At 41.2% G+C, this 14,091-nt stretch overlaps 1 long non-coding RNA gene across 1 annotated transcript; it reads left to right on the top strand.

The window, feature by feature from the left end:
* The first annotated feature begins 5,671 nt into the window (after nucleotides 1-5,671).
* On the top strand, nucleotides 5,672-9,790 carry LOC130593871 (uncharacterized). Its single transcript, XR_008970907.1, has 3 exons — nucleotides 5,672-5,786; nucleotides 6,019-6,107; nucleotides 7,224-9,790. It is a non-coding gene; the product is annotated as an uncharacterized LOC130593871 (long non-coding RNA).
* The last annotated feature ends 4,301 nt before the right edge of the window (nucleotides 9,791-14,091 follow it).

Below are 14,091 nucleotides of genomic sequence, written 5' to 3' on the forward strand. Positions count from 1 at the left end.
CAATATGCCAACATCTTGAGTGAGCTGTGAAAGTGTAAGCTTAGGACCCATGGGAAGCCTTGCTAGCTTTTTCTTAGTTTCACCAAACAAATAGAATTTGGAGTGCAATTCTCTCCCATAGAGAGGATCAGCACAAAACATATGCATCTTGAAGAGCTATTTTGAGGACTCAACCAGGACTTAATTGGTACATTCTGTAGTAGATCATTACCAGACATGAATTTCACTTCAAGTGACTACGTACAACTCCAAACTAAGGATTTTGTTTGTTGGAGTTAATTTGTTTTAAGATCGTTACTTTTGCTTTCAAGAAGATCAAGTTGAGTTCTCTCCCCTGGTACACCAGCAGAATTGTTCTGTAATTCCCAGTGAATTATGTTCAAATCTTTTTAGAATCCAGAGGTTTCCATGGTGTCACTAAAAGATATAATTTGAAAGGAATGTCATTGCTCTTATACAAATGAGAGTAGAAATTTTCGTTTTTACCATCTTTTGTGAGAAGTAAAAAAAAAACCCAATAAAGACCTCAGTTGGATGCAGTGACCCTAAACTGCGTCTGCAGCAATAACAATTAGAGAAATTATCTTTTTAGTTTGCATACTGAGCACATTGGCTGCTGGGTTACACCATGCTGCTATTTCTGAAGCAGTGCAGAACTATGCTTTCAAATGTGAGCCCCAAAGAAATGAGGTGGTCTGGGTCAGGAGCATGGTTTTCTGGACTTACATCCAGATAGCACAAAACCCAAGCTCTGTGATATCTCACCCTTGGGACAGCTGAGTGTGACTCTCTTTCCAGGCTAGGAATGCACTGGTCCTCTACAGGTTGGCACTGAACCTCACAGAGTAGATAACACAGGGAAGGTGCCTCTCCATCCCATGTAGCTGAACTGGGGATTACAATCAGAAGGCCTCTGCACCCAGTGCAGCTTCTTGGAAAGCTTGTAAATTCAGTGCAGACAGTGCCTGTTATAACTAGTTTAATTAGTACTTACACACAGTAATTCTACTGAATTTAGCACCTATGTCTGCTAATCTGCAACTCAGCTGGAGGGCATCAGATATCAAAGGAAAAGGGAAAGTAATTGCTCAGACCTTGGGGATTAAACGTTAAAATTATAATGGAGGATTTAGTCAATAGACACTTCTTTCCCCTCTCAGGGAAAAGGAAAAAAAAAAAAGGGAAAAAAACATTGTTTGTTTCCAGGCAATTGCAACCAATGTGTTGAATATCTGCATGCCACATACACCCAGTAGAACACATGGTATTGAATCATTTTCTGATCAAGCCCCAAAGGGGATTTTACAGACTGATCCTATTAATTACCACCTATTAGTTATCTGGAAGTAAAAGCGGGGGGGGGGGGGGGGGTGGTGTTGTATGTGGTCTCTGGTGGAGAATCAAGGTTTTTCAGCACATTGTCTCTTCCCACTCTGCATACAGTGGCTGAAAATTAACTGCCATAGTGTCTCTGTGAGCAGGAGGTCCTGCTACTATCAGGAAGGACATAGAGTTGCATAGCTGAGTGTTATTTTTCACACTTTACAGAGACTCTTAAAGATTTGCTCCTTTCAGTCCTAAAGGAGTACAGACTCCTGATAGCCTCAGAGGGATTTCAGGCAGATCATCTCTCCCCAGGGTATCAGCTGACTCTAAGTAGTAAAGACCAAGCTGAAGATCCACAGGGCATGCTCTGGCTTCTCTCACCCCCCCCCAAAAAGTGAAGAAGTGAAGAAAAACAGAACTAAAAATCTGGAGGAGGTCACTGTGTCTGCACTAGAACAAGGCTTTTCTCTCCTATCCACTCTCTCTCCTCCTGCACCATGTCCCTGAGTGAATAGATATGGCCCCTTTTCTCCCTGAAAATCCAAGGCAAAGCAAAATGACCCTGTACCTGCTCAAGTCTCCTGCTGCCTGGTGGGAATCCTCTCACCAAGGAGGGCAAGTAAGGAGCTCTTAATTTTACAGATCCTCACCCAGGTGTCCCTTATGTCAAGACACAAGGGATGGAGGGTGTCACTCCCCTTTGCCGTCTAGGCCTTTTTGGAGTTCACTTTGGAAGGAACCAGGGAAGTCACTTTTCCAGTACAATCAATAGCTAAGGGGTAGGATTTTTCTACCTTGCCACATCCTAGACCTTGACAAAAAATACATCGCATGTGTAAAGCCAGCAAAATAATTCATACTATCTGAATACTGTAGATTTTTAAAAAATGCATTTTTCTTAAAATCCTGAAATCCGACACTATTTTTTCTGCTTCAAGAATAAAAAGAAAAGCATATATTTTAAGGTTAACCATGCTAACATGGCTGATCGAAAAGCATTAGTGTGGATAGACACGCAGCAACTGATGTAAGGCCATAAATCTGTGCATTCTGCGCTGCTCTCTGGAGATGTCCAATTCTTAGCCTTGGTTGCAGAGGTATATTAGGCTCCCACCTTCAGGCATCTGTACTGCATTTAAACTACATGTTGGAAAGGCAAGGGAGATTGGATATTGCTCAAAATGTACCCCACAGCCAGTGATTACAATCAAATGACAATTGCCTGTTTGGGGTTTTGAGGTACTTCATCAGCCGTAATTTATACTTTGCTACATCTATAGCTCTGGAAAACATAGCTTTTCTCTCTGTTTGCCCTGGTTTGACTTATTTTTTCTGCAGTGATTCCACTATTCAGAAACCAATGGTAGCAGATTATCTCTAACTAGATATTTCACGTGCAAATTACTTGTAACTAAGTGGCCAGAAAAAAGCTTTTACATTGCTCGCATTCCTTCTCTTTATTGGGGAAAACAAAAAATGCTTGTGACAAATTCTGGATGGGTTAGGCTTTTGTATATCCCCACAAAACAGATGAGGTTCTTCAAAAGGAATGGAGAAAGTCAGTCATACATTAAGTTTCCTGAATTCCAGGAAAAAGAGGAAAAGGGTGAAGTCGTCACTGAAATGTTAAGTACTATACTTCATACAGAAAAAAAAAAAGATGACCTATACTGCCATTATGCTGAACAAGGCGAAAATAAATCCTTACGGGGAGATGTATCCTTAAAGCTCTCTTCAGCTGCTTTATGTGCAAGCAGACTGTGACCCTGGTGTTTCAAAGAGTCGCAACAAATACTCAATCTCATTTGTTTAAAATGAGATAATGGAAATCATGACTCTTAAAACCACATGGAATTTTCCTAAAAAAAAAAAAAAAAAGTTTACTAAACTATGGTGGGCAAAATTACAGCGCTTTATGAAAGTACAACTGGTTCTGTACCTTCTGTGTGTGGGTAACAGCATGAAGGCTCCTGGAGCATTCAGTGGATTGTAGAACGTGGTTACAGGATTTGAATTATTCCTGCTAAAGCTAAAACTTACCAATTATTGAGAATAATATTATGATGCAGCTTCTGAAATGGCAACCTGTGGCCATCACTTGCAGTCAGGCTGTCAGAGAAGGCTGTAAGCTGGGAGCTTGGCACACAAGGAATCTCTTACAGAAGGTATTTACCCAGAGGATACTCTTAAAAATATTGATAAAATCTGAAAACAAAACTGAATTTAATGTTTAAAGGAGAGGTTACACTTTGGGACACGAAATGTAAAGTGTTAAACAGGGGCTTGCTCCCCTCTGCCCACTAAAACAGCCTGCCAACAACAAAGCGCTTCACCTTCTGAAAACTTTGGTTTCACTGTACTTGATGTGGGAGGTTGAAGGAGACTCAGAAGTTCAGTAAAGACCATAAAATGCACAGTCAAATTGGTGACACAATCATATCCCATTGCAGAGGAACTTAAATTTCCCTGTGATATTAGACTGGATTTAAAAAGGAAGTTGCAAGCACTGTGGACTTCATCAAAAACCTGCAAGGAATAGATGTGTTCATAAAAGGAGTGAATTGCTTGTTTGCCTCAGTGGTCTGACGGATTGAATCCACCAGAAGAGTGTGAATTTGGAGAAACTCAGACTTCCCTTCGCTCTGAGGAACTGGAAATTTCCTGGGAAAATGAGTATAAAAGAAGAGAACCCAAACACCTAAAGTTTACAGAGTAGAAGTCTAAATTCACCTCCTCCCAGAGGTTATGCGTAACGTACAGTATCCAAACAGAATCTGACCAGAGGCTCTTCAAAACCGTTTTAAAACTTGAGAACATCACAACAGGAGTTACACTGGCAATGCAAGATACGCTCGCTACAGATGTCTGGGTTGGATTTCAACCCCGCACAACTGGTGACTCAGCTTTGCCTGTTGCAAGCTGGCTATCAATTTGCAGAAGGTCACTGAGGTCCATTCCAAAATATTTTTTTTGTTCAGCCAAACCAAATGCTGACTGTTCTGCAAAAGGGTGAAGCTGACACTAATGTTTTCCATGATAGTAGCAGCCAACCCCAAAAGCGGGAGGAATGTGAATGCCTAGTATCAGTCACAGCTCAGGAGTCTGTGCCTCATGCAATGAAAAGAAAAAGTCAAATGTGATCTAAAGCTCACAGGAGGTTTGAGTAAACTCACTTAAAGAAAACAGCAGCCTCTGAACTTCACCCGACTTGGACACTGTTCCTCTATTTGTGTTTCTAAAAGAAGTAATTATTAGCTTTGTACTCTTCCTACTTTGTCCACTTCTAATAAAATGAGGAAAAGATATTTTGTCCTGAACTTTAAATCTTACCATCTATAACCTTCCTCCTTTTTCAATGTAGGCTAATGCTCGTTAAGCACTGCACCAACTTGCTCTGATGTCTTGGAGCAGTGGGTAGGACACTCGGTTTCCAGCCGAGTGAAGAACATACTTTGCATCTCCGCTGAGTAACTGGATAAAGGTTTGTCCTCAAATCTAACAATAATGGAAAGGATGGGTTTAAGTATCTAAGAAGAAAGCTTTAAAATAACTGATTCCAAGAGCATCTTCCCATAGCAACATGCTTTTAAAAATAATTGAGAGAGGTTAACAGAGAATTGCTGCATAATTATACAAATATGTCTTCATCTTTTACCACTGAGTTCTTAATCACAAAAGTGTGTTTCAGACAAGAAGCTGAATCTCCTGCTCCAGGTAAGCTTATGAAAATAAGCAGGAGCCAGTGAAATGCCTGGTCAGAATAACCGTTTGACACTGAATAAGGACATCATGAATAGGTCAATGTCACTGTGAAACTAGCCCAACAATCTCCCTCCTGCCTAGAGCCCAGGAATAGTATTGAAGCTAATAATCACACAGAGACTTTTATCAAAATCCAAATGGCCAGGAACACTTGATCCCTATGGAAATGAGCTGGAGATAAGAAATGTTCTGCCTCAGGTATTTGGCAGGACTGCCAAGCTGCACAACATGGAAGGCTTTTGCCAAGGTAGGTTTTGGCTTGCTGCCTATCTCGTTCCAAACAGCCACGAAACTGGTGGAAGCCTTTGATGTTCTGCCACGACACAGTCACAAGTGTGAACAATTTACATGTGCAGTCACCAGTCCAGACTTCTTTTTAAATGGCAGTTGCTTTCAATTCATTGCCCAGTTGATGAATTCCTGTGGAAGATGGCCGAACCTCTGGTATGAATGTTTGCTTGAAAAGAAGAAACACAGGTTTGCAAGGAAAAAACAGCCTCTTCCTTGCTGACCGAGCCCATTGGCATTGCTTGTTCTGCTGGCTGTCCATCAGTGGGCCAGACGAGTGGGTATGGGTGAACAGAGAAAAGCCACAACATAAGCTGCTCATCAGTGACCCTCTGTTCTTCTATCAGTACAAACAGAAGCCTTGTATGGATGAAAGTCTAATTTCCCTTTCCCCTGTCATTCTATAGCAGGTTTGTTTCTTCACAATACTGTTTGCAATTTGCTGTTGCTTTTTTCTTTTTCTTAAAGCCAAATCTCCCAAGCCAGGTGTTTATTGACAGTTGACTCCTTCCTTAGTAGCATTTCTTCTCGATCCTGATGTAACCTCTCATCCCCTGGCTGCTGCTGGCAGCTTTTCGCTTCTAGCAGATGTCTCCAGCTGCAGAGGAACTTGAGTTTTCTGACTGTGTTTTGTATTTTCAGATTCCTCAGATGCAGCTTCCTCACTGGGCAGCAGAGGAGAAAAAAAGGCTGGGCAAGTCTGCAGTGGGTCATTTGGTGCAGTGTACTTGGTACAGCTGATGTCTCTCACCTTTCCTCGAATATACTGGGTGTGTACTGAGCAAATGTCCTGGCAAGAGGCATGTGCCAGCCAGACTCTACCAGTCCAGAGCAAAACTAGCTGGAATTTCACTCTTTACTTCAGATGCAGCAGGTCCTGGAGGTCTAGTGGTGTAAAACAGAGCCCATTGGATGAATAAAGGGAGCCATCTCCCTTCCTTTTCCTCTATTTTTTTTTTTTTTTCTTAATTTCAAAAGTCCATGGACTCCTTGATTTTAGGCTGCATAAAATCAGATTAAAAAAAGCCATTATGAAAGAAGTACTTGGTATTTCTAAGGTAAAGTCTAACAGCTTGAGACAACATTACTAACATGCTGTAAAGGGAGTTTTGACCTTTGTGGGGTAAAGTATAAATCAGCAGTTATGCTTGGAAAGACAAAGTCTGCTGGGCTGACCACACTGCAGAGCTCTATTTGCACAAGCTAGCCTGGGTTCCAGGTAGCTACAAACTGTTTAACTCTAGCAATGCAAGGCCCTTACCTCTCAAATCTTCAATAGAAAGTACAACAAAAATATTAAATATTGTGTTACGATTTTTCCCCAGCCTCTTTCTTTCCCTTTTGTTATTGAGGCCATTATTTTGTTTGATAACAATTTTCTTGAGCAAAATCAACATGCTCTTTCTCCAACTTGAACTAATTAATGCTCTTATTTCCCTCCTAAACCATATGCGCACAGTCACACTTGTTTTGTAAGCAGAGAGTAGAGAACAGGCTCTTCTTGAAATTTTTGAAAGGATTTCTTTAGGAGAACCATGAGCTGAGCTGTGAGCCACTGGTGCAGGTGCCTGCTGTGGACAGGTAGTGAGAGAGTACCTAGGGCCACGCTTGTGCAGATCAAGTGAGCAAGGCCTGTGCATGTTATCCCAGTAATTCCCATCTGTGATAAAGAACAGAATAGTTTAGTTGGAAGGGACCTAAAATGATCGTCTAGTCCAACCGTGAGCATGACTAGCAGGGTGCAAGCAGCAGTGAATGCCAAGTAACATGTAAATAGATGAATGTAGTTATGTCAGCATCACATGCCTACACAAGCATAGCTTAATAAAGACTTTGCCCCTTCTTAGCCTCTCCACAGGTAACATCCAGTTTGGGATGGTGTTCTCAAGACTCACTGTTGTACCTTGAAGCTTGCTCCCAGCCCATGTAAGCACAGACTCATGACAAAACTGTCTGTACACTAGGTGAGCCTGAGTTTGCACACACAATATAGGAGCAGGCATGCAAAGAAACACTCCTCACCGACCATGTCTCTTATCCAGGTGTAAAGGAAAAAAATTATCAAGGGAAAATATTACATGTGAAAATAAGGTTCTTGAGTATGGATTCAATTTTTATTAAATATTCCAGTCAGGTCCTGCAAGATTGGAATTTGGTGATTCATACATTTGAGGCAATTAGGCTTTGAGTTGCCATCCTTATATTTATTTGGATATTTTCTATAGTATATACACGTGCTTCCACAGTTAGTCTGTATGTAAGGTGTAAGTTATCTGTCTGAGGACTCTCCCTGAGTCACTGAGTTCCTTCAGGGCATCCTGATTCCTTTCTTCTGATAATTCTTAAGGAATATCTTAGGTGCTTTCTGGTTTTTGCTTTATCTTTAGAAACCCAGTTAAACAGTAGAAGTGACAGTAAGCATCTGCATGGAGCAGGTTGCGATTCCCATTATAGGTGAAAATCCACCCATCTTGCTCCTGAACTAAGTATTACTATTCCAGTCACACTATTTCTGTTAAGAATCTGTCAGCAGCCTTAGAGGAGGATGCAGAAAATATACATATATTTGCACTAAGTGAGTTTTCAACATCAGATGTTTGGCTACCATCTTATGACCAAGGGAATTTAAAATGAATGCTGTTAGAGCCTTTGGTCTTTTGAAGCAGAAATCCAGCTCAAAGCCTGTTTAATTTAATTTAATTGTTCATTTAATTTAATTTATTTAATTCTAGTATTTGAAGATCTCTTTAGAATAAAAAAGCCACTGGACTGATTTAATTCCTACTTGATTATTCCTACTTGATTACACTACATTCCATTAAGGTATTCAAACAATCTCTGTCTAAAAATTATGCACACTGTAGAACTTGTCTTATGTAAGCACTCATTAGGGGTTTTGCATTGTTTTAATGTATACATGCAGAGAAAAAGGCCTACATTAAAACACCACGAAGAATGCAAAATTAAGCACTTGAAAGACAGAAATTACACAAGGTAAAGTAGCTTGTGTAAATCTAATTTGGCCTCTCTGTGTGTTCACATACTGCCTATGTGTTATACATGCATACATATATATAAGGTGTATAATATTTATGTATGTACAGTAAGAAAAGCCTTTAATTACATGACTACCTACTGTTTTTTTCCACTGAGTGCTTGCTTTATTCAGTGAACAGGATAGACCTGCTTCACATGTGGGTCACCTTACTGCAAAGAAGGCTGTTCCCTATACAAGACTGTTTTGTTAATTGTAGAGGTGGATGACTCACAAATGAGGTGGGAGACTGGAAGAAGAGTGTAAGGGGTGTCACTGTTTCTTCAGAGAATTAAATTCATTACTTAGAAAGTCAATGGTCTGGCTGCTGGCAGGTATAGAAGTATCTGGAAAAGCTCCTGAACCCCCCTCAAGAAAAATGATCAGGACAAGGTTATGCAATTTGAGTTGCTGGTCTGAGTGAACTTCACTCATTTACCCTACTGTAAAGTATGGGGTGCATGGAGGAGCTGCTCTGCAGGCAGATTGGAAGGGGAACTAATTTCTAGCTAGGAAATGGTCACAAGCAGCTGGTGGATGTAAATTCTTCTGGTGGCACTGCTGTGTCCAGAATATAACATCTGTTCACAACCTGGACCAAGTTAGGGTAGAACTAGCTTGGGTTTATCTTTCTTACTGTACAGTCACTAACAGTCTACACCAGTTCATTGTCTCCATTAACCAAATTCATAATCATCTCATTACAAAAGAAAACAATAAAAAAATGGTAGTGTGACAAAGTTTATTTTTCTTAAATCCAGGTTAACTGGATTTAATTATCTTACCTAGTTTTAATTCTTTACTAATTCATTGCTTCATCAGCTATTCCATCATTTTGCCCAAGAGTGATGTCAGGCTTCTGTGTGTGTGATGAAGAGTGATGTCTCTTCCTCAAAACACCGTATGATGTTATTCTAGTTGCATTGGTCTCATTCTGTGAGTGACTGCCTTGAGACTCTGGAGTCTGATTTATAAAAGCACTGCACATTCACAGTTGCGAATAGGAGCTGTGCTTTGAAAATACGAAATGCTGCACCACACTCAAGAATGCTAAACTGCTAGGAGCTGCAAATACTCAAAACTTCATGGTTTTCACCTTAACCCATCGCCTTTGAGTTTCCCAATATGAAAAGAAGGTAACAAACCTTCCCTTTATGGAGACACTGTGAAAATAAATGCATTAATATCTGCAAAACACTTGGATACTTCATAAGGGAGAATTATCCCATGAGGACGTTAATCATTAGTTCTTGAGAGCAGGGTTTGAAGATAGATAGTGCATTAAATAAGTCATGGGGCTCCATACTGAACAAGAAGAAAACAAAATATTGAATTGATCCTCATTAAGACCCAGATTCTCAAAGGTATTTTAAGTGCCTAAATCCTGCTGAGAATCAGGGCTTAAGTGGTCATCTTTATTTTTTTTTTTTACTTTTTTTTTTTTTTATTGAATAAGTCAGGGGATTGCAAGAAAAATTGTACATAATAGTGCAATTATAGGTTGCATCAAAGTGCACTGTTAATTAAAAGTTGCATCAGAACACATGTGCACGAGATTTGGGGCACAAATTAACATTGCCCAAGCAATCTGAGTTACAGCATTTACCAATGTTGGATTGCTTGACTTTGCAACATCATCTTTTCCAATAATTAGTGTATAACTAATTTACTCTGGTTTTGAGACAATAAATGAACCCACTCACATTCCCCATCACATTCATCCCCAGCAGACAAGGGATGTGAACCCTTCCCCTGTTGCATCCCTCCCCATATGGTGTACAGACCTCTGCCAGCAGAGTAAATGACACAAGTAATAGGTTGTCATCTTCTATTTGAATCAGCATCAGGGAGGGACAGAACATTTTGCCAGTGAGTTTCACTAACACTTGCTGACATCAGAAGAATGGGGAAAGTCAGACGTCTTTGGTACAGTCAGGATCACAGGAGAACACAATGAAATAAGTACAGGCTTTTCCACCTGTTCCCTAAGTGGCTTAGTCCTTTTTAACATTTTCAGCTTATTCCTCTTTCTTTCTATTTATCTTGCCTCACATCTAGCTCTCACAGTACTCACCTGGCCCTCCTGAGCTGAAAATCCCCTGCAATATCTGGATAAAGCCCTGCACATCCTGATCTGACCTCATAGCTGATCTTGCTATGAAAGGAGGTGGTGGGACTAGAGACCTCTTGATCCTTTCCAACTTGGAATACCATGTGGCCTTATGAAGACATTGTGCTTTTCTCCAGAATATGAATAGTCTGCATTCCAAGAGGTGATTTTATTTATCAATCTGTGTACCAAGTAGCTTTGGTTTATTGCACTGTCATAATTTCACCTCTACAGAACAGGATAACTTTAGACAAAAAAGGTAAGCATATATCCCATGAAACAATAAAATACAGCTAGTGCTGTTGTTACGTGGAATGAGGTGGCTGCATAAATTCCACATAAACCAGGAATTTAACTAGGAGCTCTTCAAAGTGCTGTGGTTGGCCTTCCGAGAATCTGGAAATGTTAACACTAAAGCTAAAGAAGCTTGATTTTTATTTCCACCCCCACCCCTCCTTCTCTTTGTAAACATTTCTCTGGGTCCTGGCTTCAAATCCTCTGAGCTGTGGCAGGGTGCCGACAGACGGGATACCCATTCTGCAATGGAAGGCTTGCTCTGCAACTGGGCGAAGTTCACCAGTTTCCACTGCTGTCATGTCCCCAGCTCCGAGGCTGCCCGCTCCCTGTTCCAGCAGGGGTCAAACTGCTCCTTTCAGAGGAAACCAAAGCCGTCTTTTCTGCTCCTCTTCCCCAAACTATTGAGGATCCAGGTTGTAATGGTACGCAATTTTCTTAATGTAACTCTGTAAATGTGTAAAAAATACACCAAAGGACATTGACTCGTTCTCTTCTTAAAGGCAACTTCCCTTTTAAATGGTATCTTTATTTCCTAGTGAAGAAGCATTGCAAAGATCCTATGTCTCCTCTCTGAGGTCAAAGGGACTGTTAGCGTCCCTTGCACAGGAGAGAGAAGCTCTCTTAACTAGAGAGAAGCTCTGTAATCTTAGCTTCATCATTTACCCATGTGTAGGATCCACCACGCAGATGGAATACCACTTTCGAGTCTATCTCATTTCCTCATTCAAAACAAAACCAATTTTCACAAGAATATGTAAAGACATTTCTGTTATTATGGGAGGTATTTTTCTGTGAAGTTTTGCCTCAGTAGTACTTATTTCATCAAAAATTTATTTCTTCACTACTACAAATGTATTTATGTTTTTATCCTCAACTTGCTTGTACTCAGAAAGAGTCTCTCGAGGATCACCATTTCAAGGATGGGAGAACTTTTACTATGTAAAAATATGTAACACTCAGGAATATGCTACCTTTAAAATTTTTCAGTTCCATCTAAATCTCAGGGTGTCAGAGCAGCCCACAAAAGGCTTTTTGGATGAAAATGTTTGATCAGCTTGAGTAAGGGTTGTCACCTCTTGTTATGGGCTTTTTGTTGCACTGTATGACTTTGTTTCTACAGGTCTACTCATTCACAGTATGAATACTTCCCTCTCTAAGGGTTCTTCTTTTCCCTCCCATCTCTTCCAGGTTTTCAATTCTTTGCTTTCTTCAGTCAAATTTACCTTTCTTCAGAACTTCAACTTGAGACCTCTGTTCCCAAAGTCCTTTTCTCCTCTCCATTTCTCCCTGCCAATCCCAGCCCATGCCACAGCCTTTTCCTTTTTGTGGGAAAGACAGCAAGTGGTAGCTGGGAGTTTCTAGAAGACCTTTCCCAGACAACCCCTTCAACGAGGAAGTTGAGGAAAGCTAGGAAGCAACTGATCAGGCTAAATCACAAGCTCACAAAAGGAAGCACAGAGAAGGTGGATCAGGTTTCCATGGGGTGAGTACAGAAGTATCACCTAGCAAGAGCAGATGGGGACAAACACAAAAAAGCCAGTACGACAGATAAGACTTAACTAGCAAGAGCATCTCAAGTAACAAGAAGTCATTCAGCAAGTACGTCAGTGGTAAGAGGAAGTCAAAAGCAAGTGGATTACTCATCAGCGAGAGAAAGCCATTGACTGATGCTGAGAAGTCTCAGGAGTGGCTCAGGCCTTTTTTGCATCTGGCTTGGCTGAAAGAGATCACTTATAATCAGGTGATTGACATAATATATGTGAATGACAAGGGAATAAGGTTTCAGCCTGGACTGGGACAGAACCAGTTGCAGGGGTACTTGAATAACTTAGAGGTGTTCAACTGGCTGGCTGGACTTCATGCCGACGTACAGAAGGAAGTGGCTCAAACAGTGTTGGAAATGTCAGGGAAGGAGGCCAAGGACCCTGCAGATAGAAAAAGACAAGATTGGTCCCTATCTTTAAAAAGGGCATTTAAAAAGAAGAAAGAAACCGTCCAGGCATCCATTTTTTCCCCCTAAAAACACCTAGAAATAGGCTTGGCTTTTCTAGCCTGAAATAGACACATTATTTGTAAACAGATAGAAGGAAACAATGAGATAAGCAACTATTGACATGGACTTGTCAGCATGAAGTTGGGATAAGCTTGGGCAAATTTCCTTTGGCAATAGAAGAATGGGCTTTTTATGGGAAAAAGGAGCAAGGGCCGCAGTCATCTGTCCCTTGAGTAGGCTCTGCACATTCGTTCATGAATGAGTGAGCTCAATTTATGTGAAAAATGTGGGCATTGGATACAAAACTGTGGAAAGCACAGTTGTCAGTGGTTTATTGGCAAATGGGATTATAGATTCAATTCCAAAAGAGTCTGTCCTGGATGTTTCATTAGCAGCTTTCAGAGATGGCATTAATTGGGGGGCAACTGCAAGTACACTGAAAGATGAAATTAGAATTCAAAATATTCCTAAAAAATTGTTTGGAAAACAAAGAATGTGACTGAGAAGAAAGGAGATGTTCTGGCAGGCAGGGTTAACTCCCTGTACACACAAAGGCTGGGGCACAGCAGGCAGCAGCTGATGGGAAACCAGAGAGCTAAGGCAATCCCTAGCCAAGAAGACAGCAGAAGAGGACAAATTACAGCTACTTGTCATATTGAAAACATGGCACAGGGACATGGTAACAGTCATCAGATGTAAAAGGGTGCTGCAACACAGGAAGAGAAAGAGAAGACTTTCCTAGGCAGAGAGCACCAGGTTCCCCTTTCACCCAGGAGTATTTAGATCAGATGGGAGGGCAATGGAGCTGGTAAAGGGCCTAGAGCACAAGTCTTATGAGGAACAGTTGAGGGAACTGGGGTTGTTTAGTCTGGAGACGAGAAGGCTCCGGGGGGGGGGGACCTTATCACTCTCTATAGCTATCTGAAAGGCAGATCAAGTGAGGAAGTGACTGGTCGCTTTCCCTTAATAACCAGGGATAGAACAAGAGGTAACAGCCTCAGGTTGTAACTGGGGTGATTAGACTGGGTATCAGGGAAAATTTCTTCACCAAAAAGGGTGATCAGGCATTGGAACAGGCTGCCTAGGGAAGTGGTGGAGTCAGTGTCCCTGGAAGCGTTCAAACACCATTTAGATGAGGCCCTATGTTTAGTGGTAGTCTTGGCAGTCCTGGGGTAACAGTTGGACTTGATGATCTTAAAGGTTTTTTCCAGCCTGGTTGATTCCATAAACCTCTGGGGAGGCTGTTGGGCTGCTCTGGTGCTGGGCATCCCCCTGAGCAGT

The sequence above is a fragment of the Pezoporus wallicus genome, unplaced genomic scaffold (assembly GCF_028554395.1).
Source record: "Pezoporus wallicus isolate ANWC-B61680 ecotype Strahan unplaced genomic scaffold, APGP_CSIRO_Pwel_v1 contig_818, whole genome shotgun sequence".
Taxonomy (NCBI): Eukaryota; Metazoa; Chordata; class Aves; order Psittaciformes; family Psittacidae; genus Pezoporus; species Pezoporus wallicus.